At 42.5% G+C, this 27,970-nt stretch overlaps 1 pseudogene; it reads left to right on the top strand.

The window, feature by feature from the left end:
* The first annotated feature begins 2,480 nt into the window (after positions 1-2,480).
* On the top strand, positions 2,481-3,049 carry LOC133760779 (CDGSH iron-sulfur domain-containing protein 1-like; annotated as a pseudogene).
* Positions 3,050-27,970: the final 24,921 nt, after the last annotated feature.

Raw genomic sequence — 27,970 nt, 5'->3', positions numbered from 1 at the left:
TTTATATAAAGTTTAATGCAGTTAATATATTATTTAAGCATTTGTATTGTAGAAAAGATGGCTAGTTGCCAATCCAATATCTAGTTTCTCCTTTCTTCCATAATATCAGAAATGGGAATATTTCTTGGTTAAAAACTACATTTTTCAGCTTCTCTTGTAGTTGTAGCTTATGATATGGTTCTGAGTAACTGATAGTAAGTGGAGGTTGTTGGACAGGGTTCTTGGGAAAGAGCTTTGAAAGGAAGAAAGACTTAGCTGATATGTACTCTTTTGTCATTGGACTCTTCCTTCTTCTTCTTGCCCAGAAATGGGTCACAGTAATCTAAAGGAGAGCTGTCATACTTGGAACTATCAAAGGAAAGTCAAGAGAATTGCAAATCACTTAGCACTGATCTTTGAAATCCCAAACAACTTCATTGCCTAAGCTGCCTACCTCAAGTCTGCCAGTTATGTGAGAAAGATAACTCATTTTTCTACCAACCACTGCTTTTCATTTGCTTTCTGTTCCATGCCTCTGAACTCAGTCCAAACTGATATGCATGAATCTGTTATGAAAGTCAAATCTCAGCCTCAGAAATGAAAATCACACAGCTCACTAAATTTGGGACAGTTATGATCTCTGAAATGAGCATAATGAGAATGGAATTGGGAATGTGTACAAGGATTCAATTGTATTTTGTGTCTTAAGGAAAAGGAGCTGAGGAGGCCAGAGGTGTGGTGCAGTAGGTTAGGCATTTGCCTGCAGTGCTAGCATGGGAGACCCAGAAGAGGCTCCTGGCTCCTGGCTTCGGATCTGCCCAGCTCCTGCCATTGCTACCATTTGAGGAGTGAGCCAGCAAATGGAAGACCTCTCTCTGTCTCTCCCTCTCTCTGTAACTATATCTCTTAGTAAATAAATTAATCTTTAAAAAGAAGAGAAAAAGAGCTGATAGGACAAAATGTTACATTTTTTGCAGTTGGGTGGTAGACACATGCATCCCATTACCTTTCTACATTTTTATATGTATGAGTTATTTCACGCAAGAAAAGTTCTGACTGCTGTGTGGAGAAAGAGTGGGAACTTTATAAGTTGGTTCTTGGGGGCCAGCACTGTGGCACAGTGGGTGAATCCTCTGCCTGCAGTGCCAGCATCCCATATGGGCACCTGTTCTAGTCCCGGCTGCTCCTCTTCTGATCCACCTCTCTTCTATGGCCTGGAAAGCAGAGGAGGTTGGCCTGGGCTCTTGGGCCCCTATGTCCACATAGGAGACCTGGGGGAATCTCCTGGCTCCTGGCTTTGGATAGGCTCAGCTCTAGCCACTGTGGCCTCTCACTGTCTGTAACTCTACCTCTCAAATAAATAAAATCTTAAAAAAAAAGAAAAAAGAAGTTGGAGGTCCTTGTAATATAGTGAGAAATGATGACTTTAATTAAAGTAGAGAAAATATATTTGGAATATAGTTGGGGTGGAGCTTACAAGATTTCGTGATGAGCTCTCTGGGAGTTGGGAGGGGGAAGTCGGGACAACATCTCTTCGGCGACTGCGTGGCTAGACGGTGGAACCACTGAGATGGGTGTGACTGGGGGAGGAGCAGACACAGGCAGGATGGCAATCGAGAGGTGATTTTGGACTGTTAAGCTTGGAATGTCAAAGAGGAAGTATCAAGTGGATGAAATGATCGAGGAGACCTTGAACCCAGGGCTTGTCCAAGGACTTCCTGAAAGTGGAATCAGATTTGTTTGATCCATGCACCTGTTTTTTTATCCACCCTTTAACCCTTTTCATAGGGATTTGGAACTTACAAAAAGGAATAGCTTCTGGTAGGGCACAGTTACTGGTAACAGTTGAATAATTCTCTAGAAGGTCTGTCATACTTGTTTTCTATTAGCTCCTTGGAAGTGAGTACAAGACAGTAATGAAGTGATTCATATGAGTAATTATTGACATGAATTCACTGTATTTTTTGTCGTTTATACAGGGATCTGAGTTTTTACTCTTGGAAGTGTGAAGGAATGGGTATCAGCTTAATATTCAATCTGTTGTACCTAACATTGTGCTCAGCTGATACCACTCCCAGTCCAAGGAGTAGACAGCTGTAATATTTAGTAACTACTCTGATAAAAACTGTGAATAAGTGTCTAAACATGTTAAAGTAAGAATTTAACTAGATTGGCCGCGGCTCAATAGGCTAATCCTCCGGGTTCTAGTCCCGGTCATGGCGCCGGATTCTATCCCGGTTGCCCCTCTTCCAGGCCAGCTCTCTGCTATGGCCCGGGAGTGCAGTGCAGGATGGCCCAAGTCCTTGGGCCCTGCACGCATGGGAGACCAGGAGAAGCACCTGGCTCCTGGCTTCAGATCAGCGCGATGCGCCGGCCGTGGCGGCCATTGGAGGGTGAACGAATGGCAAAGGAAGACCTTTCTCTCTGTCTCTCTCTCACTGTCCACTCTGCCTGTCAAAAATAAAAAAAGAAGGACACCGAATTGCCTTAGCTCGGCTGTGGACGCTAGCAAGTTTGTGCTGGGTGGCCTGTGCGCACGCCTTGCGAACTGACGGCGCCATGAGTCTGACTTCCAATTCCAGCATATGAGTTGAATGGATAGCAGCAGTTACCTTTGCTGCTGGGACAGCTGCACTTGGTTATCTCACTTACAAAAGATTTTATGTTAAAGATCATCGCAGCAAAGCCATGGTAAACCTTCACATCCAGAAGGACAATCCCAAGGTAGTACATGCTTTTGACATGGAAGATTTGGGAGATAAAGCCGTGTACTGCCGATGCTGGAGGTCCAAAAAGTTCCCGTTCTGTGATGGTCCCACACAAAACACAATGAAGAGACTGGAGACAATGTGGGACCCCTGATCGTCAAGAAAAAGGAAACTTAAATGGACAGTTTAGATACTGCGAATCAACTGGTCATGTTACCTGATTGTTTAATTAGAGTAATTACCACTTCTGTCTGATTCACCTCCCTTGGGTTCTAGATGTGGTATATTGCAAACTGCAGCTTTCACATTCATGGCATTTGCCTTACTTGTTGAAACATCGTGGTGCACATTTGTTTAAACAACAACAAAAATATGTAAAAACCAAAAAAAAAAGAAAAAAAAGAAAAAGCCATTTCCTTTAAAAAAAAAAAAAAAGAATTTAACTAGATTAATCTCAGATCTTTTAAGACTGCTTTCTTTGCCACTCATAAAAACAAAATCAATTGGGGTCAGCAGAGTGGCATAATGGGTAAAGCTGCCACCTGTGATGCTGGCACCCCATATGGGTGCTGATTCATGTTCCAGCTGCTCTACTTCTGATCCAGCTCCCTGCTAATGGCCTGGGAAAAGCAGCAAAAGATGGCCCAAGCGTTTGGGCCCCTGCCACCCATGTGGGAGACCCGGATGAAGCTCCTGGCTGCTGGCTCCAGCCTGACCCAGCTGCGGCCATTGTGACCATTTGGGGAGTGAACCAGAGGATAGAAAATCTCTCTCTCTGTTTCTCTCTCTCTCTCTCTCTTTCTGTAACTCTTCCAAATAAATAAATACATCTTTTAAAAAAATTCCAAAAAAACAAATGTAACCACTTATAGAAAGCCTGATATGTACCACTTTATATTCATTAACTGTTACAGCCAAGGCTGGGTCATGCTGAAGCCAGGAGCCAGGGACTCAGTCCTGGTTGCCCATGTTGCAGGTACTCAAGTGCTTGAACCATCATCTGCTGCTTTGCAGGGTGCACATTAGCAGGAGCCTGGATCCGAAGTGGAGTACATAGACTGCAAGCAGGCACTGTGACATGGGATGCAAAGATCCCAAGAGGTGTCTTCACTCCTGTGCCAATTCCTGCCCCAGCGGTACATACTCCCATTATTCTATGTTACTGTATCTGTTGGAGATAGTTTTCTTATTACAAAAGCAAGAATTTTAATAATATATATGATACAGACTTTTGCTATAAGTGCTTTTGATTAAGCTGGTACCTGTGGAATATTTTAATGCCTACAAAAAATGAATTGAATATTGTCTGAGAAAAGTGATAGATATAAAAAAATTGAGACTTGAGTGAAAGGCTCTATTTCTTATCTAGAAAGAGCACTTTTATTGAAATACAGACACATACAGTGGCACATTCTTAAATAAATGGCCTGATGTGTGAAAATTCAGTGTAAGGAAACCAAACTGTGATTAAAATTTAAAAGGTTTGATAAATAGCTTTTAAATTAATTGTGGGGGGTGTGTGTGTGTGTGTGTATTACTGAGTAGAAGTTTTCTAGATTGTGGTAAAATCTTTAGTCCAAATTTCATCGATTTTCATAGTCCTCTGAATATTTTTCCATTTCAGATTATTTCAGGTGTCAGCTGTAGAAAAACAAATTGCATAGAAATGTCAACATAAAAGACTGCAGCTAAATATAAAATTTAAATGCTCAGGATCAAAAATAATACATTCACCACTATGAAATTAGCAGAGACTCATCAAAGTAAAAGTAGCTGTGACTAAGGACTATGAAAATATAAAGGGATTAACATACGTGATAAAAGGCTAATTAAAGCTTAGCTTTTCACTGTGATGATTTTATAGCATCTTCTTCTTGTTGCCAGTTTGGAAGCTGCCAGCAAATATTTTCTTAATTGCAAAAGGAGACAATATGTATTCCACAGTCTCATTCACAACATGGAATGCAGTCATTAGTTGGGCACTGCATTTGGGTGGAAAAAGACCATCTTACTCTGAGAGCCTGGAGGTGGATGGAGGGGAAGGGGCAAAGAGGATGTGTTTTAAAACAAAAACCGATACAAATCCTTGGAAGAAATATTAACTAGAATTTGTACAGAAATTCTACTTGCCTTGATCGACTAGCCTGCCCCTGTAATAAAACCTCCCAAAGTCAACAGTTCATAAAGTCTTTTGTTCTAGTAAAAGGGTCTTTAATTTTTAACACAAACTCATACTTTGGTATGCATGGGCTTAAGTAAAATTAGAAGACATGTATATAATAGGATTTAATGGATTATCATCTGCATTTTCCAAAGATGTCAGCTTCTCTCAGCGCTGATGGAGTAGCACTTAATGTAAATTTAATTTGAAGTGATGTATGGAAGGCTTGAGGTGGTACTTCGTGATTCCCTAACTGCCTGGAGAGCCTCTGTGGGTAGCATCTGGATTTGGCGGCTCCACATGCCCGGGAGCATCTACTAACTAGGATTAATGAGGTAGCCTGTTCACCAGTGATCCAAAGGAGGTATGCTACATTTACTCCCAACAATACGGATAGCAGGGCTAGTTTCCTTTGGGGGCACATGCGATGATGAAACTTAATGATGGACTTGATATTAGGTGTAATAAATATACTGTATTGGAAGCACTTTTGCTTTGTCAAATTTAAATGTTATTTAATCATAAAATTGTGTTTGGTAGGTAGGGTTGCATCAAAGATTTTAATATGTGTGTGTGATTGTCAGTGGGTGTGTGCTGACACCTTCTCCGCTAAGAAATGTCTGTTTTTTTTTTTTTATGAGACTAAAATAATAAATCTCCCTCCCATTACATTAAGCAAATCCAGGATTGTTTAAAATAAAACTTGTGTTTAGAAGTTATTAAAGTATTGAAACTGTTTTGTTGCTAACTCTGTGTGTGTGTGCATGTGGGAAACACCCGATTGTGTGTCTGCGTCTGCTGTGTGTGTATTCAGTGTGGGTAAATCAGAGACTGCTGAGTTAGGCAAAACTTCTTAATCCATTCTCAACTCATTTAGGCATCAAATTTTTATTTTGTCTTTGTGTCTAACTGAGCATTGAATAAAATCGCAGCTAATTTCAAATTCCCTTTGTCATCATGGTTTTCAGCCAAAAGTCTATAATAAATGGTCAGAAGATGAGCTGAGACTGAATGAATAGTGAGTGGTATTCATCAGCCAAACACAGAGTCCAGATCCAATTATATGTATTCATTAAGTGATAATGATATCATGGTCTTTAACTAGGAAGAAAAGAGTGTAATTGAATAATAACAGTTGTACAATCCCAACGGAACACACTTTCCATCCCAGCCCAGCGACCCTCGGGGAGATGCAGGATTGATGGAATTCTATTACTCTTTGATAGATTTATTATGAAAGGCTGAGTGGACTTGCAGCACCACTTTGTCACTCACACTAATCAGTATCGTAAGGGCCCCGAGCGGGCAGGCTTTTGTATCCCTTTGACAAAGACAAGGTTAGGGGACGATGACAGACACCCAGACCTTTACAAACCCATACTGCAAGATAAAATGGGCCAGCTGAGCTCTGAGCTGGGACAGAATTTTAATTTGTTTATCAATGGCTCTCACATGGGCAAGACCATAAGGATATTTGTCAGAGGAGTAACACTGAGGCTAAACTCTTTTGTTTGGCAAGTGGAGCTTGGAAAAATATTTATTGAACTGTAAAAAACAGGCTAAATGGGGGGAAAAAGGTAAATGTCTAAAGAGATAGGAAATAACTCGCATTACTCTACATATGCTGCAAGCCTAACAGTTGATTTTGATTTTGACTTAAGAAAAATACTTTTCTTGATTGCTTTTTTTAACAAGAGGCACTCTTTAGGGCAACTGATTTTTTTTTTTCCAGCTCAATTTCTCTGATTTCTAGAGAGTTTAAAAATCACAAAGAGACCGGTGGGGACATTTTTTTTTTTTTTCTAATGGGGAGATGGGTGTTAATTTGTTGGGCTTTTGTTGTCTGTTACAACATTGTGTAACTTGCGAGAAAAACAGCCAAATTTGTCAAACAGGCTTTTTATATGGAAAAGGTACTTTTTGTGCCTGCCAGCAGGGCCCTATCTGTAACAGCTTTTCAAATTTAAATTCAGCCTGCTCTCTGGTGTCTGCGGTCTGAGCCCATTGGATTTAGGGAACTGGATAATTTGTTGTGCTACTGAGGGGAGCAAGAACTGAGAAGCAAGACTGGCATCCGCCAGGCCCGCCAAGCCCGGTGGGTGCCAGGGTTTATTTTTTGGTGATTGTTGTCGGATGATCCTTATTTGTAATCTCTTCTTCTGCTTGAGATCTCCCTTTATTTTTCCCAAAATGTGCTTTGCACCGTGAGAGGAGCTTGTGAATTCAGTGGCTGGGCCGAGGGCTGGCCCAGTGTTCCTGTCCATGAAAACAGAAGGCTGGCCCTGGCCACTCTCTCGTGTGGATCTGCAATGCCAGCTCCTCTCTCTCTCAGTTTGGTTTTGTTTCTTGTATCTCTGGACAGGCAGGCAGGCTGCACAGTTTTCACCTGTGAACACAGCCACAATTGGCGTAGCTTGCCTCACTGATAAATGTGCCCCCGGTAAGCTACAAAGGGATTATCAGCGTTCCCAGCAGCTAAAGGTGATTTTCAAGAACAGGAAGGATTGCTTCAAACTGTTCTCCTTGAATTTCATTTTCATATTGTGTGTGCCAGAGCACAGCGCCGATGGATAGGAACAAATTTAATGCCAGTGACCAACGTGGTACGGTCTCCGAAAATGTGGAGCCCAGTTCTGCGTCTGCTCTTGGATTCCATTTTCTCACAGTTGGACTGGCTCCCAGGGGTCAGCCAGGAACAGTCTCTGGATGCCAGACACCAGCCAGAGGCTCTCAGGCCAGCAGGCCACTGGTTTTCATTCATTGCCCCTAGGAATGGGCACAAAGTGAAGGTTAATTCAGCCCACTTGGCAAATGCTTGCCTGTCCACTGGAGATCTACAAACCAGTCCGTGTTGATTGACTGCAACCCTGCATCTATTTCATTTGGTCTTTCACAGTGTAACCCATCTGAGCAAAATCAGACTTGATAGAAGAACAATTGGCATTTATAGGAAATTACAGAAGACAATGGAGACTTGGAGTTTAAGGTATTAGCATACTGTCAGGGCACTGTCCAGTTCACATGCTGAAGACCTGTGATGTTTTCAACTGGGAAGAACTGGAAATCTTGTGTGCTGAAGGCATTGTGAAGCCATCTTTAGTAGAACTCAGCTGACTTAGAGGAGAATCTCAGATACTCTTATGTGAGTGCGATGTTACAGAAAGGGGGATGAGATTTGCGATAGTAATAGCTACTAGTTAGTGATCGCCTTGTGCTAAATACTTTCTTTACAAGTATCTTAGTGGATCCTCAGAAAAACCTATGAGGTAGGAAGTATTATTAGCTTAATTTTAGAGCTAAGGGAAGTGAAATTTAGAGAAGTGAGATAACTTGGTTGAAGTGACAGTAAGGGGCAGAATTTATCCCTGGCTCAGGTCGGCTTCCATAGCTTTTTATGTTGAGCTGCTGTGCTGCGGTGCGTCCTCCGTTATCTGGTTCTGTTGTGCTATGTGTAGGCCAGATTTTCCCAATCTCCCGGGAAAAGTCATTCAACCCCTCAGTTTCCTGGAGATAGTACTAATACCTGCTGGATAGGCTTATATGTGAAAGTGTTTATGAAAGGGACACCTTATATACAACCAGCTATTCTTATGTTGAATAAAATATCTTAGTTGAAGCAAATAACTTAATTACCATATACTTTTTAAAAAACATTATGTTCTTAAAGCCTTCGTCTGTCTTAGTACACTACAGAAGGTTCTTTATTGTCTATTAGAACAAGTCCAGACCCTTTAGCCTGGAAGGATGCCTAGCCACTCTCTACCCGTTCAGCCTTTGGCTCCACAGCACAGAATTTTTACAGAATCTGCACTGTTTTGTGACCATGACCTTTGTGGTAGGCAGAATAATGGCCTTCCAAAGATGTCTGTGTCCTAGCACCCAAGAGTCCATTACCTTACATAGGAGAAAGGACTTGGTGTGTGTGAATAATTGGAAGTTTTGATATGGGGAGATTATCCTAGATTGTCCAAGTGAGCTTGGAATAACAAGAGTCCTTGGGGCCAGCTTTGTGGTGTAGCTGGTTAAACTGCTGCCTGCGATTTCATCATCCCACATGGGCACCAGTGCTCCACTTCTGATCCAGCTATCTGCTACTGTGCCTGTGAAAGCGGTGGAAATTGGCCCGAATGCTTGGGTCCTGAATTCATGTGGGAGATCCAGATGAAGCTCCTGGCTCCTGGCTTCAGCCTGGCCCAAGCCCTAGCTGTTGTGGCCATTTGGGGAGTGAACTAGCAGATGGAAGGTCTTTCTTTCTCATTGTCTTTCCCTCTTTCTCTCTGCAACTCTGCCTTTCAAATAAAACAAACTCACTTGAAATATCCTTTTTTTTCTCATCTAATTTTTTTAAAATCTTGCTTTCATGTTCAGGTCTCATCTAAGATATACAGCAGATAAATTGTTTACCATAAAATCAACAGACCACTTGACTATTCCTCAACATGTATGCTCATTTATTCATTGATTCTTCAAATATTTGCTGATGTTCTGGGAAGAAAGCCTTCAACAAGCACAGGATCTAAGACAGGAGGCAACAAACAACTCATCAACACAAACTGTATGAAGAGGGACCTGACCACATGGGTCAGGCGTGGGGATGAAAGTCTGGGTACTTCCAAAAATTTGGAGCAGATTAGTAGCAGGGTTAAGAGTGTGGTTCAATAATTGGGACATCAGGGGTCAATGCTGTGGCATAGCAGATGAAGCTGCCACCTGTGGTGCTGGCATCCCATAGGAACCCCCTGTTCAGATGCCAGCTGCTCCACTTCCAATCCAGCTCCTTGCTAGTGCAACTGAGGAAGCAGTGGAGGATGGACCCACGTGCTTGGGCCCCTGTACCTACGTGGGAGACCCAGCAGAAACTCCTGGTTCCTGGCTTTGGATGGCCCAGCTCCAGCAATTATGGCCATTTGGGGAGTGAACCAGTGGATGGAAGATCTCTCTGTCTCCCCCTCTCTTTGTAACTCTGCCTTTTAAATAAATACATAAATCTTTTAAAAAATTGGAACATCTGGATTCAGATCCAAGCTCTGCCACTCCTTGGTCTATTTCTCTATCTGTGAAATAGTGATGACGGTAGTGTTAGTATGTACTCATGAGTTGTAATCAACTTCCAGTTACATAGCAAGCATTGTGTTTATCTTTTTATTATCATTTAAATTCCTCAAGTATCAGCACTGTTGTCCTATTAGTCTCCTTTTGTATTTGTATAGTGGTAGGTGCATAAACTGATTTCTTGAGAGTGTGTGTGTGTGTGTGTATGTATATAAGAGTACTTGAAAAGATGCTATGGGAAAATGGAATGAAAAGATAAGTTCAGGGGCAGGTGTTGTGGTACAGAGAATAGAGCCACTATCTGTGATGCCAGCATTCCATGTCAGAGTGTGTGGGTTGGAATCCTGCTTCCACTTTCTAGACCACCATCCTGGTAATGTGCCTGAGAAGACAGGGAAAGATGCCTCAAGTAGTTGAACCCTTGCCACCTACATGGAAGACTATGATAGAGGTCCTGTTTCCTGATTTCAACCTGGTCCAGCCTGGCTTTAGTGGGTATTTGGGGAGTGAACCAGTGGATGTAAGATAGATTTCTCTCCCTCTCTCTCTCTCTCCCTGTCACTCTACCTTTTAAATAAATTTCTTTTTTAAAAAGTGAAATCCATGCATACAAAATCTTCAAAAAGGTCAAGAAAAATGCATACTATGAGAAAACTTTGCAAAGATTTCAAAATTGTTTTGCATCAAAATAAACTTACAGTTAGAGATTTCTCTGTGAATTCTATTTTCCACAAGCTTTTTGAGGTGCGTGTGCGTGTGTGTGTGTGTGTTTTAATACTCATTTTTGTGTACCCTGCAAGCTAGCATAATGCTAGGCACACAGCAGGTAACTTTGTGAGTGCTCATTGACTTGTCATGGAGCACCAGAAAGATCCATGGACAGGTCCACAGTTGGAAACAGTAATGCTTATTTTCTTGATCATTTAATCACCTTCTACATATTTGGGTTGGGACTTCCCTCATGCTTAGGGAAGTCCGTATGTCAGCAGTGGGCCAACCTGGAAGCTAAAGACAAGATTTACTGTTAAGCTACTCAAGTACAAGTCTCATGGACTCCTTCCAGGGCCTTGACCCCAGTTTCAGATTTGTAGTGCTGTGTTCTTTTTTCTGAAAGACGGTCTCTAGAATTGCGTGAGCTTCATGCCCTACAAAGCTGTCTATCCCCCTGCACACTGGCTAAGCATGTGAGCTCTGCAGCCAGGCTGCTGGACTTAACGCCAGCTCAGCCACTTACAAGCCTCATGGTCTTCCCTGGGCCTTGGTGCTCTAACCGGAAAATGGAGTCGATGGTAATGGTACCTTCCTCATAGGGCTGTTAAGAGGATCCAATCTACTAATCTTGGTGAGCAAATGTTAGCAGTTATTATTAATACTGGAGAAACATAGGAAGTGCCTAAGGCTGGCACGAGAAGAGTAGTGGTTTTGGAGAAGTCCAGGTGGAGGCTCTGTGACAGCAGGAACCATTTTGTCTTGGTCTCCTTTCTACCTCAGAGACTGAAAAAGGGGTGGGCAAACCATGTTCTTGCCCACTCTGCCAGAGTGCATCACTTATTAGTTTATGATCTTATGCTTTTATTTCTTCTGTTTTCTCTGTCCGACTACATTGTGATAGCAGCTTGTATTTATCTAATACTATTTAGGATTACTCATTCTTCCAACAAATATTTATGCCGCATAGTAGATACCTTATAAAATGTTTCTTGAATTGAATCATGACTAACCTGTTCAATGAAAAAAAAAAGAGCCCTGGTCTTTTTTGACTAGCTTTTATTGGTAAAATCTAGATGGGATAAATCTAAGGTGCGTTTTGGCATGGTGAGAGATACACGAACTACATAAATAGGTGGATCAATACATTGAATGCAAATAGGTTGATGTTACCCTCACCTTCACAGAGTTATTGATCGTCTATTTTGCTTAAGCACCTGCTAGCTAGGGTACAAGGCAGGTGGGCTCGTAAAGGGGAAAGACATTGGTTTCTCAGTGGTGTGGTGGAAAGGCATTGAGTTAGGAGTCAAAGCACTTGGCCCTACCCCGAGTGTATCCTCTGACTAGCTGTATGGCCCTGGGCAGGTGATTTTTTCTCTGAGTCTCACTCACTTTGCTCATCTGTAAAAATACATGGGTAATATCCTCATGAGCTTCTGTATGAGAGTATTGCATTCAATGACATATTTCTTGAAAAATACTTCGTAATTCTTATCTACCAAAGAACTACTGGGGTTCCTAGATATAATAGACATATAAGGTTCACTAATGAATTAATAATTCTCCATAGAATTCTACAAATGAGTTATCATGATCACAATCGAAGGAGATAAGGCAAAAACAGCATGATGAAGAACACAAAATAACATACGATAAGTGGAGAATTTGACGCGATGGCTAAACACACAAAATACGTGTCTTCACAATACACTCTAAACCTGTATTCGTAATCTAAATTCTAAACCATTTCTTACCATTTCCACCAAATTTTGCCAGACTCTGGCAACAAATCTCTAACAGGTCTCTGTTTCTACTCTTGTCCTACTTTTTTTTTTTTTTCCACAAAGGACAGAACGATCTTTCAAAGGTGCACATCATATCACATTAAGCCCTACTGAAAGACCCCCAGTAGTCCCTCCAACCTTCCCATTCTGGCCTGTCAAACCCTGTAGGACCCGGTCTCTGCCTACCTCTCTCAGGTCCTGTCTTCTGTTTTCTACCCCATGCTCCAGCACACTGACTGCTCTCTGAACAGACCACGCCTTTTCCTGCCACCTATGTGGAAGACGGGATGCAGTTCTTTGTACCTTCTCTTCTTTGAGCCTGCTCTGCCCTTTCCCTGGGTGTTTGCCTGGCTCTTTCATCATTCAGTCTCAGCTCCAGCATCGCTTTCACAGTCAGGGACAGTCTGGCCATCTGTCCAAGAATGGGACTCCAGAGCCCTGTTTTACCACCTCCTCAATATTACGTAACTCACTTGTTCGGTTCCCAGGGCACCATCATTGCTGCCTGTCCCCCTTACAGAAGAAAAGCATTGCAAAGGTGGGGACTTCTTCTCTTTATGTCAGCATTTTAGCCTCCTCTTTCCAAGTCTGCATTCTAGAACTCTGTCTTTGCCCTGCTCTTTATGATTTTTGCTCGTCACCTTCTTCACGCCCATTTTCCTTTGCTTCCTTATCACACTTCTTCCACTTAGGAAATTCAATCTCTCTTGGAATTCATAGGGCCCCGCAGTCCTAGTCATTCTCAAAGGACAGTGTATTTTCCTACAGAGCATTTCACATTCTGAACTTCCCTGACTCGTTCAAAACAACTGTTGAAATAACAAATATTTCTTTTTGGCCCCGGTTATGCACGCCATAATGACTGGCTCACTCTCTTCTTAGCGTTCCGTGCACCCTGCCCACTGCAGACCACGGTGTTTGCCCTGCGTGCGTGTGCACTCATCCGAGAACACGTGCAGGCATTGACACTGTTCTTGGAAGGAGCTATTCCCGCTCACCTTCCTCATGCCACATTGCCACATTTCTTTTCTCCTAAATAACTGGAATGAAAATGTTTATTTTTATCTTAAATGAAAGAGGCTGCATCTCCTTGGCACCGTTAGTCCAGCGTCCTGCCCATTTGCTGGCTTGCCACCGGTTGGCATGGCTGCATCTTGGGTTCTGGATTTCGCTATTTTCTCTCTGTCGTAGTTCATTTGTTTCCTTTGCTGCCCTTTATTAACACAATGTTCAGAAAACCTGCTCTCTGGGTAGACATACATACAATTTTCCCAAGAGTTCTTTAGGTCTATCCAGCATCCTCAGCCCTTCTCTGTGCTCCCATAACTTCCAGTGTATGCCACTCTTCTCACATTGTTCTTGTCTGGTTTTGTTGGTCATGAAGCCCTCATTTCTATTCACTCCTGCCCAGTCCAGGGTGGGCGGTCAGTCAACGTTTGTGAAATGAATTGCTTTGTCTTTTAAAATTTTCCTTTTGCTTTTGGCATCCGCACATCTGCAGGTGTAATCAAGTGTAGAGGGGGCATGGGTTACCCTGGCTTCCAGAGAGCAGACCCTCTCCCCAAGACAGATGCCTCTGACTGTGCGTGCAGCTTGCCCATGTAAACCTCTTGCATTGTTTGGAGATTCTATTGCATGCCAAGGATCTAACCACCACAAGCAGGCACATTGCTGTCCAAACAGATGGACAACGGAGATAGGCAGGCCAAAGCCCGTGGATGAGCACAAAATGAATTGGTGCAGAGAAGCCAAGGGTATTGGAAATGAAAGCTTGTCTTTATTGCACGGTTTCCAACATCAGGATGGACCCATGTGGATGAGGGTTTGACATTGAGCTGCTAACAAAGGAAAAGCATGGTGTGAATGAGTGTGCAATGAGGTGTGTGCTGTAACAGGTGGATGAAAGACCACAGGGAAATGGACAGCTCTGAAACATTCAAGTCAGCTTAGCCGAGGAAGTTAACGCTTCTGTTAGTTGGGTCCATTCTGAGAATCCACATCTGGTCCAATCATCAGTCAGTCATTTATTCCTCCATTTATTCAACAAATATTTATTAAGCATCTAACAGGTGCCAAACACTGGAGCACCAGGTGAACACCCGTGAGAATTCCCTATGAGAATGTAAACTGCAGAATTAACCTGATAATGAATTAATTATAAGTGCCAAGAAAGAGAAGTCCAGGGAACCAAGACGATGTAGAATGGGAGTGTCTTAGTGTGGGGGATCAGGATAGATATCTCTGGGGAAGTGATATTTAGATTGAAATGTGAAGAATGCGTGGAAGTTGGAGTGGGAGTGGGGTGTGGCAGCGGAGAGAACAGAATAGTCTTGGCATAAGGGGCAGTTAGCCCGTGTTAACACACTTCCCAAGAAGGGACATTCACTCCTTTCAGATGCAAAACTTGGATGACTCTGCCAATAAGATCTTCATTTTGAACCAAAATCGATCTCTCTGAAGCCTCTGACTGTTGGTCTTTTATCTGCTTCTTGAGACCTCACAGACAGAGCTAGTCAAATTTCTCCCCCTGTGACAGCAACCCGGTATTCAATTCTTCTCTCCTCCGGGCACGTTATGTAACTTCTCTACGTCTCAGATATTTTTCATACATAATTGGGGTTAATGAATAGTCTTAACCTTATAGAGCTGATAGGAGGATTTTGTGAATGAATCAGTATGGTATACTTTGTCTTAATGCCTGAAACATACTAACTTAGCGAAGTGCTCAAAAACATTGTTACTCACATTTCTGTTATGCAAAAGTTATTTGTACATTTGTCTTTATTACTGGATCAGATACTCCTTAAGGACTGTATGAAAAGGCAGACTTTTGAACCAGAGAAAACTCAGTTTAAAGTCTGACTAATATTTGCCAAGTGCAGCTATATGACCAGTTATGGTAAAAATTATAAAAATATAAAAAATTTTAAAAATTGTAAAAATGATAATATCTGTCATCACTTCTCTAAGTTACTACAGAAATAAAAGAGAGAATCTGAGTAAAGAATCTGACACAATATATTGATTCAGTAATTAGGGTTCAATTAACGTCTTCCCTGTCCCCTTTATGATCCCACCATGATTTGCTCAGGACATAACTGCTTACTTGTACATTTATAATTCAACATCTACCTGTTCCCAAAAAGTATTAGGTCTGTTGAGTAAACTAGCTAACAAATATTTGTGAATGAATGGGATGGGCAAATGAATGAGATTTGCCGTATTCACAAGCTTTCTTAATACGGGAATTGGTGGAGGATTCTCAGCTCCGTGTCCCATGGATGAATACCGGGGAGCTGGCGGAAGACCCGTGCAGATACAGACAATCTTCTGGGGGCCATGCCCGCTCCTGCCCCAAGCTACCTGTAATGAAAAGCCGGGTGTCTGCCACCTGTCTCACAGATCTGTCCTGAGGATTAATGAGCCAATGTCTGAAGAGCCACGTGAAGCCTTAGCAAGGAAATTGCAGGCAAAAGTCGACTTCCTGTGAATCCCGCGGCTGTGAAGAGTTCTGAATAACAAAGGTGTGATGAAGTTTTTAGGACGTGATTTTGTCGATATCCGATCGTGCCTTTGTGGACCCTGAACCAGCCCGGGGATGGGATGGCGTCCTGCTCAGGTTCCCGCTCTAGAAGCAGTCACCGCAGCACCAGCTTTCTCCTGGAATCCTGAGGTGTGTCAGTGTCCCCTGGGTGTTTGTGAAAAATACAATTTCCTGGGCTTCCACTTCAGAACCACAAATTTGCAAAACACTCCAGGAAGCCCCATTTACATGCAAGACAACGTGAATGGTGCCCCCTGGTGTTGTTCAATGTGGCGGCCCGCACCGACCTCCGACTCGCTGAATGGGGATTTCTGGCTGTGCAGCCTGGGAATTTACATTTTTAGCAAGCACTTCAGGCCTATTAGCATCGAGGGCCAATGTCAACATTCAGAAAAGGGTGACTGTGGCCTCCAAGTTTGCCAGGGGGAGGAGTGAGCAGAGCTGAGTGATAATGAGCGCTTCACACTTTCACACCGTGGATTTGGGCAATAATGGCCGGCACTCACCGAATGGATTGATGGCAGCAAGGTGCACGGCTCTTTAAGGCATCATCTCACTGCATCCCTACAATGACTTCAGAGAACATCGTCCTGGTATATAGCAAATAGTCAGTCAGTGTAAACCATTATGTGTGTTTATCTGTGAGAGTATTTTTTAAAAAATATGAACCCCCTGCTTTAGCATCAGATTAGAATGGCAGCACTGATGAGAGTAGTGAGGGGGGAATGAAAACACAGATTGGCCTGAAGAGGGTTGTTAAGGGCAGTGTGAAAGTGGCGGGCACCTGCGGAAAGGTGACTAGGTAAGGAGATGATGAATCAAACATTTTACGGGGCAGGCTTTTGGCCTAGTGGCTAAGAGGCCATTTGGGCTGCTGGTGTCTCACATTGGAGTGCCCTGTTTGAGTACTTGCGCTGAATAGTACTTGATGGTTTTTGTGTTTAGCAATCCCTTTAATTCTTTTACCATTAAAATGAAACCTCGAGGATAAATCTTAGAAAAAAAAAAGATAACATATTTAACATATTTAACACTTAGTAAGGATCTTTACACGGGTGCCTGAAGATTCAGATGTGAATAGGGTATTCCCTTAAGAAGCTGAAGAGCATATGAATGGCACTATCAATGGCTCTCGCCTAAAGAGGGGTATCTTGTTTTTAGGTAGAACTGGTTATTTGCAAGTCAAGTAGTTCATAGCTGCTAATAGGAAGCTGATACAATTGTGTAATAAGTCAAGTAGGTTTATAGCAGCTAATAGGAAGCTGATACAATCGTGTGATCGGGAGAGTAGAAGGCTTGATCTTGTTTATTTGTTCAATAACACTTGTTGAATATTGAGCAATTGAAGGGAGCCTGACAGGTCCCACAGCTCCTCAGACCTTACTCCACTAGAACACCCTGGAGCACCGAGCCTTCAGGCCATTTGCATATTCTGGGGAAGAAACCATCTCCACCTCTGGAGACAGACCCAAAGTGGGACAGAGATTATGCTACAGCATTCATCTTTATAAAGAAAGGAGAGACAAAGTGATATGGGTTATTTTTAGGAAAAATCATGGCTTCTAAACACCTTTAGTCCCTGCATCATAATCACTAAGAGTGTTTAACGAGTGTTACTCTGGAAACTGTGATCAGGCTTTGTGGTAACAGAAGCAGATGCATGGGGTGATGTTTTCAAATAATGTATAGTCAAATTAGGAAGACAAGATATATATCCCAGGTATGCCTCTGTCTTGGGATGTTTGCACCTGCTGCTTTCTCTGCTTGAAGTCTTCTTTTCCCAGGTACAGCCTGGTTCACTCCCTCACCCTGTCACATCTTTCTTTTCTTCTTCTTCTTCTTTTTTAAGATTTGTTTATTTATTTGAAAGTCAGCTCCCCATCTGCTCCTGCTCCACTGAGTGGGGGGGGGGGGGGGAGAGAGAGAGAGAGAGGTTCCATCTGCTGGTTCACTCTCCAGATGGCCACAATAGCCAGGGCTGGGCCAGACTGAAGCCAGGAGCCCCAAATGGCCACCATGGCTGGAGCTGAGCCGATCTGAAGCCAGGAGCCAGGAGCTTCCTCTGGGTCTCCCAAGTGCATGCAGGGTCCAAAGACTTGGGCCTTCTTCCACTGTTTCCCCAGGCCATAGCAGAGAGCTGGATCAGAAGTGGAGCAGGCGGGACTCGAATTGGTACCCATATTGGATGCTGGCACTGCAGGTGACAGCTTTACCTGCTATGCCACAGCACCAGCCCCATGAGCATTATCTTTTATTTATTTATTATAAAAGAGTTATTTGTTTGAAAGGGAGAGTGACAGAGACAAAGGAAAAGAGAAAGACTCTTTCATCCGCAGGTTCACTTCCTAAATGCCGATAACAGATGGACTGGGCCAGGTCAAAGCCAGGATCCAAGAACTCCATCTTAGTCTCCCAAATGGGTGGCAGGTGCCCGAGCACTAGGGCCACCTTCTGCTGTTTCTCAGGTGCTTTAACTGGAATCTGGATGGGAAGTGCAGGCAGGACTCTATCCCAGGCACATCTCCTACAGGATGTGGGTGTCCTAAGTGAAGGCTTAACTCTGGGCCACAAAACCCAACTCTAAGATAGCATTTTAAATAGCTATAGCATATTCTATTGTATGGAAGGCAAATAATTTGTTATGCCTTTCTATTTTTTGGGCATTTAGATTGATCTTAGCAGTCTGCTAGCGTAAATAAAACTGTAATGAAGATCTTGACAAATCTCTTCTGAAATTGAATATTTCCTTAAGATGGGTTCATAAAATCAGAATTATTGGCTCACAGATTTGCAGTTCTTGTTTGCTTTTACTTTTTGCCATGAAAATTTCCAAAAGAACAGAAAAGCAGAAAGAAGAGTATAACAAATTCCCATTTGTAATCACCTAGGTAAAGTTACTAACATGTTGCCCTATTTGCTTCATCTATTTTAAAAAATAGTTTTTAAAAATCTCTAGCTGATGAAGACTTTTAAAGAGCTGCTTAAGAATCATAACCTATTACAGTGTTCACACCCAATAAAACAAACAATAAGTCCTTAATATCATGTTCGACTTTTCCTAATTGTCTCAAAACACCATTTTACAGTTGGTTTGATTGAAACAGGATTCAAAGAAGGGCCTCACATCGATGCGGTTGTATTTTCTCTTAGGTCTCTTTTAACCCTTATTACTTGGTCTGCCTTTTTTGCCTCCTCAAAGCCATGTATTTGTTGAAGAAAGTGAAGAATTGACCACATAGGATTTCCCACAGTCGCGTTTTGTCTGATAGCATCCTCACGGAATTATTGAACACACTCTTCTATCCATTACGTGTCCTGTGACTTTACAGCAGTGGATCTGACTATGGTGCACAGCAGAACCACTGGGAGGGCTTGTTACAACGCAGATTCCTGGACCCCACCCCAGAATTTCTGCATCAGTGAACCTGGATGAACGTTTCCAGCACGCTTCCCGGATGCTGATGGCCCAAGGAGCTCAAGTTGAGAACCAGGGCATTAGAGGAAAGATTATATCACTTTCAAAGAGTAATTGGGGCCATGACTTTAAAAATACATGCAACGGGGCTAGCTCTGTGGTGCAAGGGGTTAAGCTGCCACTTGCAATGCTGGCATCCCATAGGGAGTCCAAGCTACTCTGCTTCCTATGCAGCTTCCTGCCAATGTGCCTGGGAAGACAGTAGATAATGGCCCAAGTGCTTGGGCCCTGGCCACCTTGTGGGAGACCTGGAGAGAGTTGCTGGCTCCTGGCTGTGGCCTAGCTCAGCCTTGGCAGTTGTGGGCATTTGGGGAGTGAATCAGCAAACAGAAGATTCTTTCTCTGCCCCTCCTTCCCTCTCTCTTTCTTGGTCCTTCGCCTCTCTGTTTCTGACACTCTGCCTTTTGAATAAATAAATAAATCTTTAAAAAAAAAAAAGCACAAACATGCACACAGCCGTACGGAGGGCTCAGGACACACTACCCCCAGTTACAGCTCCTTAGCTTTGGGGGAGACAGCGGAAGCAGCCGGGCAGCTGTCTGCCTTCTCCAGGGCCCTTCTGTGAAGCAAGTCATAGGACTCCATTTGCCAGGTGCCCCCCATACCTGACAGAGAAATATCTGCACCCCTGGAGACACAGGGACGCGGAGAATTGTCTGCCCGCTCACCTCCCCCAGCTCATCACCAGGAGATCCTGCCTCCTTGTACAGGCTGCCTCTCCACAGCGCTTCACACCTTCATCAAACCTAGCGTGAAACACACAGGTGTCCCCGCCTTCAGTCTTTCTCACTGAAGGCTTCGTGTCACATAAAAATCACTCTAAGTAAATTTCTTTCATTAATCTGTCTTGTGAGAAATGCCTCAGCCATGAGTATAACAATGGGCAGAAAAAGAAAAATCTTTTGCCCCCTATAATATATTCAAAGTATTTACTTAAGAAAATACATATTTATTGTTTCTCCTTTTTATCCTTGATTTTTTTGGGTAATTTTTATTTATTTATTTATTTTTAACAGGCAGAGTGGATAGTGAGAGAGAGAGAAAGACAGAGAGAAAGGTCTTCCTTTTGCCATTGGTTCACCCTCCAATGGTCGCCGCAGCCGGTGCATCGCGCTGATATGAAGCCAAGAGCTAGGTGCTTCTCCTGGTTACCCATGCGGGCCCAAGAACTTGGGCCATCCTGCACTGCACTCCTGGGCCATAGCAGAGAGCTGGCCTGGAAGAGGAGCAACCGGGACGGAATCCGGCGCCCCGACTGGGACTAGAACCTGGTGTACCGGCGCCGCAAGGCAGAGGATTAGCCTATTGAGCCACGGCGCCAGCCTATCCTTGAATTTTTTTGTTTTGAAGCATTCACTACTATAGAAAAGTTGAAATGTGTCACAAACTTTTGAAGAGTTTTGCTCTCCAGAGACACTAACAGAGTCATGAGTAAGTTTGTTATTCTACCAAACCCAGTTCTGAAACGAGTATTAACATTTAGATAAAACTTAGTGAAAAATTTTCTTATTTTAATTCAGAATTATTTTGTTGCTGCTGAAATTTAAAGTATTTCTCATGCTTTATTAGTCATTTCTCAGCTTTGGTTCTGTGAATTTTTCATCTCCTGTATCCATTTTTTAATAGAACTTTAGTGTTTTTTAAATGATCAATATTTATAGGCTTACTACATATGAAAGGTAATTATTCTTTGCCATATTTGTTTTTTTATTAAAACTTTTATTTAATGAATTTAAATTTCCAAAGTACAGCTTATGAATTACATTGGCTTCCCCCCTCCCATAACTTCCCTCCCACCCGCAACACTCCCCTTTCCCGCTCCCTCTTCCCTTCCATTCACATCAAGATTCTTTTTTTTTTTTTTTTGACAGGCAGAGTGGACAGTGAGAGAGAGACAGAGAGAAAGGTCTTCCTTTTGCCGTTGGTTCACCCTCCAATGGCCGCCGCAGTAGCACGCTGCGGCCGGCGCACCGCGCTGATCCAATGGCAGGAGCCAGGTGCTTCTCCTGGTCTCCCATGGGGTGCAGGGCCCAAGGACCTGGGCCATCCTCCACTGCACTCCCTGGCCACAGCAGAGAGCTGGCCTGGAAGAGGGGCAACCGGGACAGGATCGGTGCCCCGACCGGGACTAGAACCCGGTGTGCCGGCGCCGCAAGGCGGAGGATTAGCCTAGTGAGCCGCGGCGCCGGCCAAGATTCATTTTCAATTCTCTTTATATACAGAAGATCAGTTCAGTATATATTAAGTAAAGATTTCAACAGTTTGCCCCCACATATTTTTGCCATATTTGTAATAGCTATTTTTCCAGATTATTGTTATTTAAAAAGATTTATTTTATTTATTTGGAAGGCAGAATAATAGAGAGAGAGGGAGAGGGAGAGGCAGAGAGAGAAAAAGATCTTTCATCTGCTGATTCATTGCCCCAAATGGCTGCAATTAGCCAGGGCTGGGCCAGGCTGAAGCCAGGAACTCAGAACTTTGAGTCTCCCACATGCGTGGCAGGGACCCAAGCACTTGGCCATCCTCCATTGCTTTCCCAGGTGCATTATCAGGGAGCTGGATCAGAAGTGAAGCAACTGGGACTCGATCAGGTGTTCCTTTATGGTAGGAGATGCTGGAGTCATAGGTGACAGCTTAACCCATTGTTCCACAACACCTGACTTTGTTTAAGTTTCTTTTTTTTTCTTTTTTACATCTACATTTAACTCATTTGTATCATCAAGCATCTTGACCTATTTCTTTGAAATTTCTCCATTTTCTTTGGATAGCCCTGTCCAATCTGAGATAGCCCTGCCCCAGTATCTGTCTGTTTGCTTGTCACTTTATTAGTATGTTTAATTGTAGTATACAGATGGATTCCATTTGTGTGTTCAAGGATTCTCACTTGGGTGGCCAGCTTTCAGGGAGCCGGAGAATTGGGGAGGGTCTCCCAAGGGCCTGGGTGTCCTATGGGAGAGACCACGGTGTATACATGGGGTGACTTCTCTATGAGCCATGGAAACGTTATGGAAAGGTAGAGCGGACAGTACACTGAAGAACCGTTTGTCACAAGTCATTGCAGGCAGCCAGAAGAGCTGCGAGAGTGTATGAATCATGACGTAAGAACTGCAAAGGGCAGGCATAAGTCCACTCGGGGGCTGCTAGTGAGCAGGTTGGTCCTCGAATGAGACACAAATTTTATGCCAAGAGGGGCAGGGCCACAGAGCAAATCATTCTGGTTTCTGTCCCAGCTTCTCTAACTCTGTGACTTCGGCTTTCTTATTCCAAATCTAAGTGAGGTCATTCCGTATTTGTGTGTTTGGCTCATTTCTTTCTTTCTTTCTTTTTTTTTTTTATTTGACAGAGTTAGTGAGAGAGAGAGACAGAGAGAAAGGTCTTCCTTCTGTTGGTTCACCCCCCAAATGGCTGCCACTGCCAGCGCTGCGCCCATCCGAAGCCAGGAGCCAGGTACCTCTTCCTGGTCTCCCATGGGGTGCAGGGCCCAAGCACTTGGGCCATCCTCCACTGCACTCCCGGGCCACAGCAGAGAGCTGGACTGGAAGAGGAGCAACCGGGACTAGAACCTGGTGCCCACATGGGATGCCAGCGCTGCAGGCAGAGGATTAGCTAAGTGAGCCACGGCTTATTTCATTTTAACATAACGTTTACCTATGTTGTTTCAAATGACAAAATTTCCATTTTTAAAAATAATTTCACTTACTTTAAAAATGCTTATTATTTTTGTGTACTTGAATGGCAGAGTGACAAAAGAGGAGAGAGAAATCTTCCATCCACTGGTTCACTCCCCAAATGCCCACAACAGCCAAGGCTGGGCCAGGCCAAAGCCAGGAACATGGAGCTTGATGTGGGCCTCCTATGTGGGTGGCAGGTGCCAAAGCACTTGAGCCATCATCCATCACCTCCCAGAATGCATTAGCAGGAAGTTGGATTGAAAGCAGAGGAACCAGGACTAGAACAGGCCCTCCAATATGAGATGTGGGCATCCCAGGCAGCAGCTTTAACTGCTGCACCTCTGCAGCTGTCCCAATTTTCTCATTTTTTTCAAGATTAAGTGGTGTTCCATTGTGTATATATGACTGTACTGCATTTCATTTTTATGTTAAAGATTAATTTATTTTCATGTATTTGGGAGGCAGAGAAACAGAGAGATCTTGTATACTGCTTCACTCCCAAAATGCCTGCAATAGCCAGGCTGGTCCAGGCTGACATGAGGAGCCTGGAACTCAGTCCAGGTGTCCCACATGGGTAGCAGACACCCTAGTACTGGAGCCATCATCTGCTGCCTCCCAGGGTGTGCATTAACAAGAAGCTGGAATCAAGTAGAGCCACAGCTTGAACCCAAGCACTCTGACACGTGGTGTGGGTGTCCCAAGCAGTGCGTCTTAAGCCTTGTGCTAAATGCCCACCCTATATTTTTTAATCCATTCCTCTACTAGTGGACGTTTATTTGGCTTGGTTTCTCAGCTACTGTGAATCATGCTACAATGAATAAAGGAGTATAGATACCTCTTTGACACACTGATTTCATTTCTTTTGGGTGTATACTCAGTAGCAGATGGCTGGATTGTGTGCTAGTTAAACTTTTAATTTTTGAAGAATTTCCATGCTGCTTCCCATAATGACTGTGCAAATTTATAGTCACCAATAGTGTGCAAAAGTTTCTTTTTCTCCACATCCTCACCAATACTTGTAATCTTTCATCATTTTGATAAACAGGTGTGAGATGATATCTCATTGATTTTAATTTGCGTTGCTCTGATGATTAGTGATGTTGAGCATCTTTTCATATCTCTTTTGGCCATTTGCATGTCTTCTCTTGAGAAATATTTATTCAGACCCTTTGCCCATGAAGCCAATGTTATGGCACAGTGGTTTAACAATCTGGAATACCAGCATCCCCTATAAGTGCTGCTCCACTTCCAATGCAGCTCCCTGCTAATGCACCTGGAAAGGCAGTGGAAGAACTCTTGTGATAAATCATAGTACCTAGAGGGATAAAAAGTATGGTTTGTGCAATTTCCATGTGCTGCCGGGGACATGAAATAAAGCTGCAACATGGCACCAATTGAAATAAATCCTGCTTTGTTGGGCTGCAAGGGACTTGAAAAGCTATTTCCTATTTTCTTCATCCTGCTTTTCGAAACATACATGTGATGATGTTCATGTGGAACAAGAGGAGTAACAATAACTGAGGGAGAATACTGCTGTGAGCTAGAAGGAGCCTATGTCCTTGATGACATATGGTGTCACTACTGTACACTTAACCAACTTCTTGGTTCTCTTGAAAAGCTGGGATAAATGTCTTCATTTTCTCATTGATAAATTAAAATTCAACTTCAATTAATCAAAATGTTTTAATCCTGTTGCGGCTTCTAAAGAAAATGTTGAAAGATCTCTCTTCCAAGAATGTTGCCTTTCACTGAGGGAGACAGCACCACAGTTTTTATTTATTTACTTTTTTTAAGACAAATCTTCCAGCTACCTATTCACTCCCCAAATGGTCGTAATGACCAGGGTTGGGCCAGGTGGAAGCCAGGAGCCTCTTTTGGGGCTCCTACATGGGTGACAGGGGTCCAGGGACGTGGGACATCTTTCACTGCTTTCCTAGGCACATTAGCAGGAAGATGGATTGGAAGTGGAGCAGCTAGGACTTGAACCGTCATCCACATGGGATGCTGGTGCTGCAGGTAGAGGTTTAACCTACTATACCACAGCACTGGCCCCAGTTATATTAATTTCTACAATGTAGTTATTATCATTCCTGGTTCATTGATGAGGAAATCAAGTTTTGGAGAAACTGAATGATATGTCCAAAATCATATGGCTGTTTAGATGGATGAACTGGAATAATTCAACTGATATATTGAGAAGCCCAAACCACATGCTTCCCCCTCCACTCCATTCACATGTGGAGCTGTTTCTCTGCAGCCAAACATCAAAATTCTTCAGGGACCAGGCAGAGGAGGGGAGGGAGCCAGGTAGAAATTTGGAGGCAACGGAGAGCTTTGTCTTATTCAGAGGGGCAGCTGCCCATCACTTTGAACCATTGCTCCTGTTGTTGCAGTGCAGGAGGGCAGGTTGTGTTTCTAGATCTTATTTTTGTTCAAAAGAAGCCAGAAAATCTGACGTTTAAATGCTGCCAGTTGGTTTAAAATTACTTCAGTTGCATGAATCAAATAAAACATATTTGTTGGCAGTATTTAGTCCTTATATTTTGCCTTAACAAACTACAGCCTTTCTGACATGATAGTGAATGAATTAGAATAGCACTGTCTCCTAGAATATAATCCCACCATGGAATTAAGCCACCCACATTTGACACTGACATCCCATATTTGAGCTCTACTTCAAATCCTGGCTCCTCCACTTCCCATCAGTTTTCTGCTAATGTGCCTGGGAAGGTAGTAAAAGAAGGCCCAAGTGCTTGAGCCCCTGCCACCAGTCCTGGAAGTTGAAACCAATTAGGGAAATGAACCAGTGGATCTCTCTCTGACTTTCTCTGTCTCTTTCTCACTCTGCTTTTCAAATAAATAAATAGATCTTAAAAAAATATATGTGTATATATATATATATATATATAATGCTATCCATAAATGTAATCCAAAATTTTCTATTAGCCACATTGAAAAAGTTTTAAAAAGGTGAAATTAACTTTATTAATATATGAGTGTGTTTCAAAAAATTTTTGCACCAAAATAATCCTTTTAATTTCATTTTTCAAAAATTTTTTGAAATACATCCATAGAGGGGTCTTCAAAAAGTTCATGAAATTGCTTGTTATGAAAAAGCTATGCATTTTGGATTTTTTTGCACCAAAATAAACTTTTGATTCCATTATTCATGAATATTTGAAGTCTTCTTGTGTTTTATGTATCTTAATATGTCCAAAGTATCCTTCTTTTACCATGTCATGAACATAAAAGTTGTTGATGAGATATGTTACATACAGAACATCTTAATCTGAATTAGTCACATTGCAAGTACTCCATAGCCACATTTGGCTAGTAGCTACCATACGGAGCAGTGTAATATCAGAAACTATGAATGCCTCCCAGGTGAGATCTGTGTATTCAAGAATTTCTTCTCCACCAGGGAACCAGACCCTACCTCAGTTGTTCTTAGTTGACAAAAGGCTGTTTTTCCTTTGGTTGGTAAAAAGGAATTTCCTGTTCTTTCATCCTTTATCACCATTTCATTTGGTTAACACGCAGCCCCTCAAGGGGCCTGTGGTAAAGTCTCTGCTCCTCACATCCTCTGGAAAGTTCTGCTGGACTGTCTACACCATCAGTTTTTAATCTATTTGGGGTCTCATTCAGCTGGATTTTAGGTGGTTGATACTGCTGGTTTTTGGCATTAATAAACGAATATTTTTCTTTTGATTGCTATGACCCTGTTATGGACATTGTGAAGATTCTGGATCCTACATAGGGCATTTGCAGAGAGCTTTGTTCATTCAGTAAGAACAGACTGGGGACTGGAGTAACACAGTGAACAAAACCATGATCCTTGTGGTCAAAGACCTTGCTTAGAGTTGGGTAGGGGTGAGGAGACAACAACAAAATGTACATAAGTAGGTATTGTGCAGTGTGTTGAGAGATGATAGGTATATAAAAAAAGAGAAGATAAAAAGGGTAAGAAGGATGAGACGGGTTACAGTTTTAGATATGGTGGTCATCAGGCTAAGAATTGCTTATTAGAAATATCAATTTAAAAAGAATTAGAAAAAACAGAGCATAGTAATTGGGATGGAGAGGGTTAGATTGCAATCTTGAATTGAGTGGTCATTACAATTGGATTTGCTTCTATCAAAATGACTGTCACGAAGCAGTTACATATCATTATTTTTAATTTACATATTAGAAAATAGAGTTTCTCCAATTTATATTTTGTCTTTTTTCTTTTATCCCTTCTCCACTTCCCCTTTTCTTTCTTCTTTTTTCCTTCTTTTTTCTATCTTCTATTTTCTTGGCACAAAAAATATTAGAATCCATGATCTCTACTCTAAAACATTACAACCCAGTCAAGGAATAAATAAGGCACAAATAAAACACTTTGAGAGCAGTATGACAATAACATTATGAATAATGTGTTTTCTTCAAAGTGACACTGACAGAAATGAATATTCAAAACACTTTGGGAGTGGGAGAGTGGGTACATTCTGATCTGGGTTGAAGGAACTTTTGATAGCAAGAAGGGCACCCCTTGCCCTGAAGAAATGACATAGACAAGTACTTGGGGCAGAATTTAAGTGAGGTGTATCCAAGGGTTGGTAGTAAGGTTGGCTTGCACGGAGTGGACAGAGTTAGCTGAATGAATGACCTTGGAAGCATAATGGAGTTGGGGAGTATAAATTAAGTGTAAATTAAGGATGTAGACTGCTTGTCTGAGGGATTTAGATTTTTTCAATACTTTATTGAAAGAGCTGAGAACAGAACTTGGAGCTCTCTGAATCTTTGTTAAGTCACTGAACCATGTTGAGTAAGGAAATGACCTCTTCAACCTTACTAAAAATCATAAAATTTCTTACTGTTGCCAGACTTCTGATTTATTATATATATT

Source organism: Lepus europaeus, chromosome 5 (assembly GCF_033115175.1).
Source record: "Lepus europaeus isolate LE1 chromosome 5, mLepTim1.pri, whole genome shotgun sequence".
Classification (NCBI taxonomy): Eukaryota; Metazoa; Chordata; class Mammalia; order Lagomorpha; family Leporidae; genus Lepus; species Lepus europaeus.
Note: the sequence above shows the minus strand (reverse complement) of the source record. Positions and strands in the feature narration are given on the sequence as shown.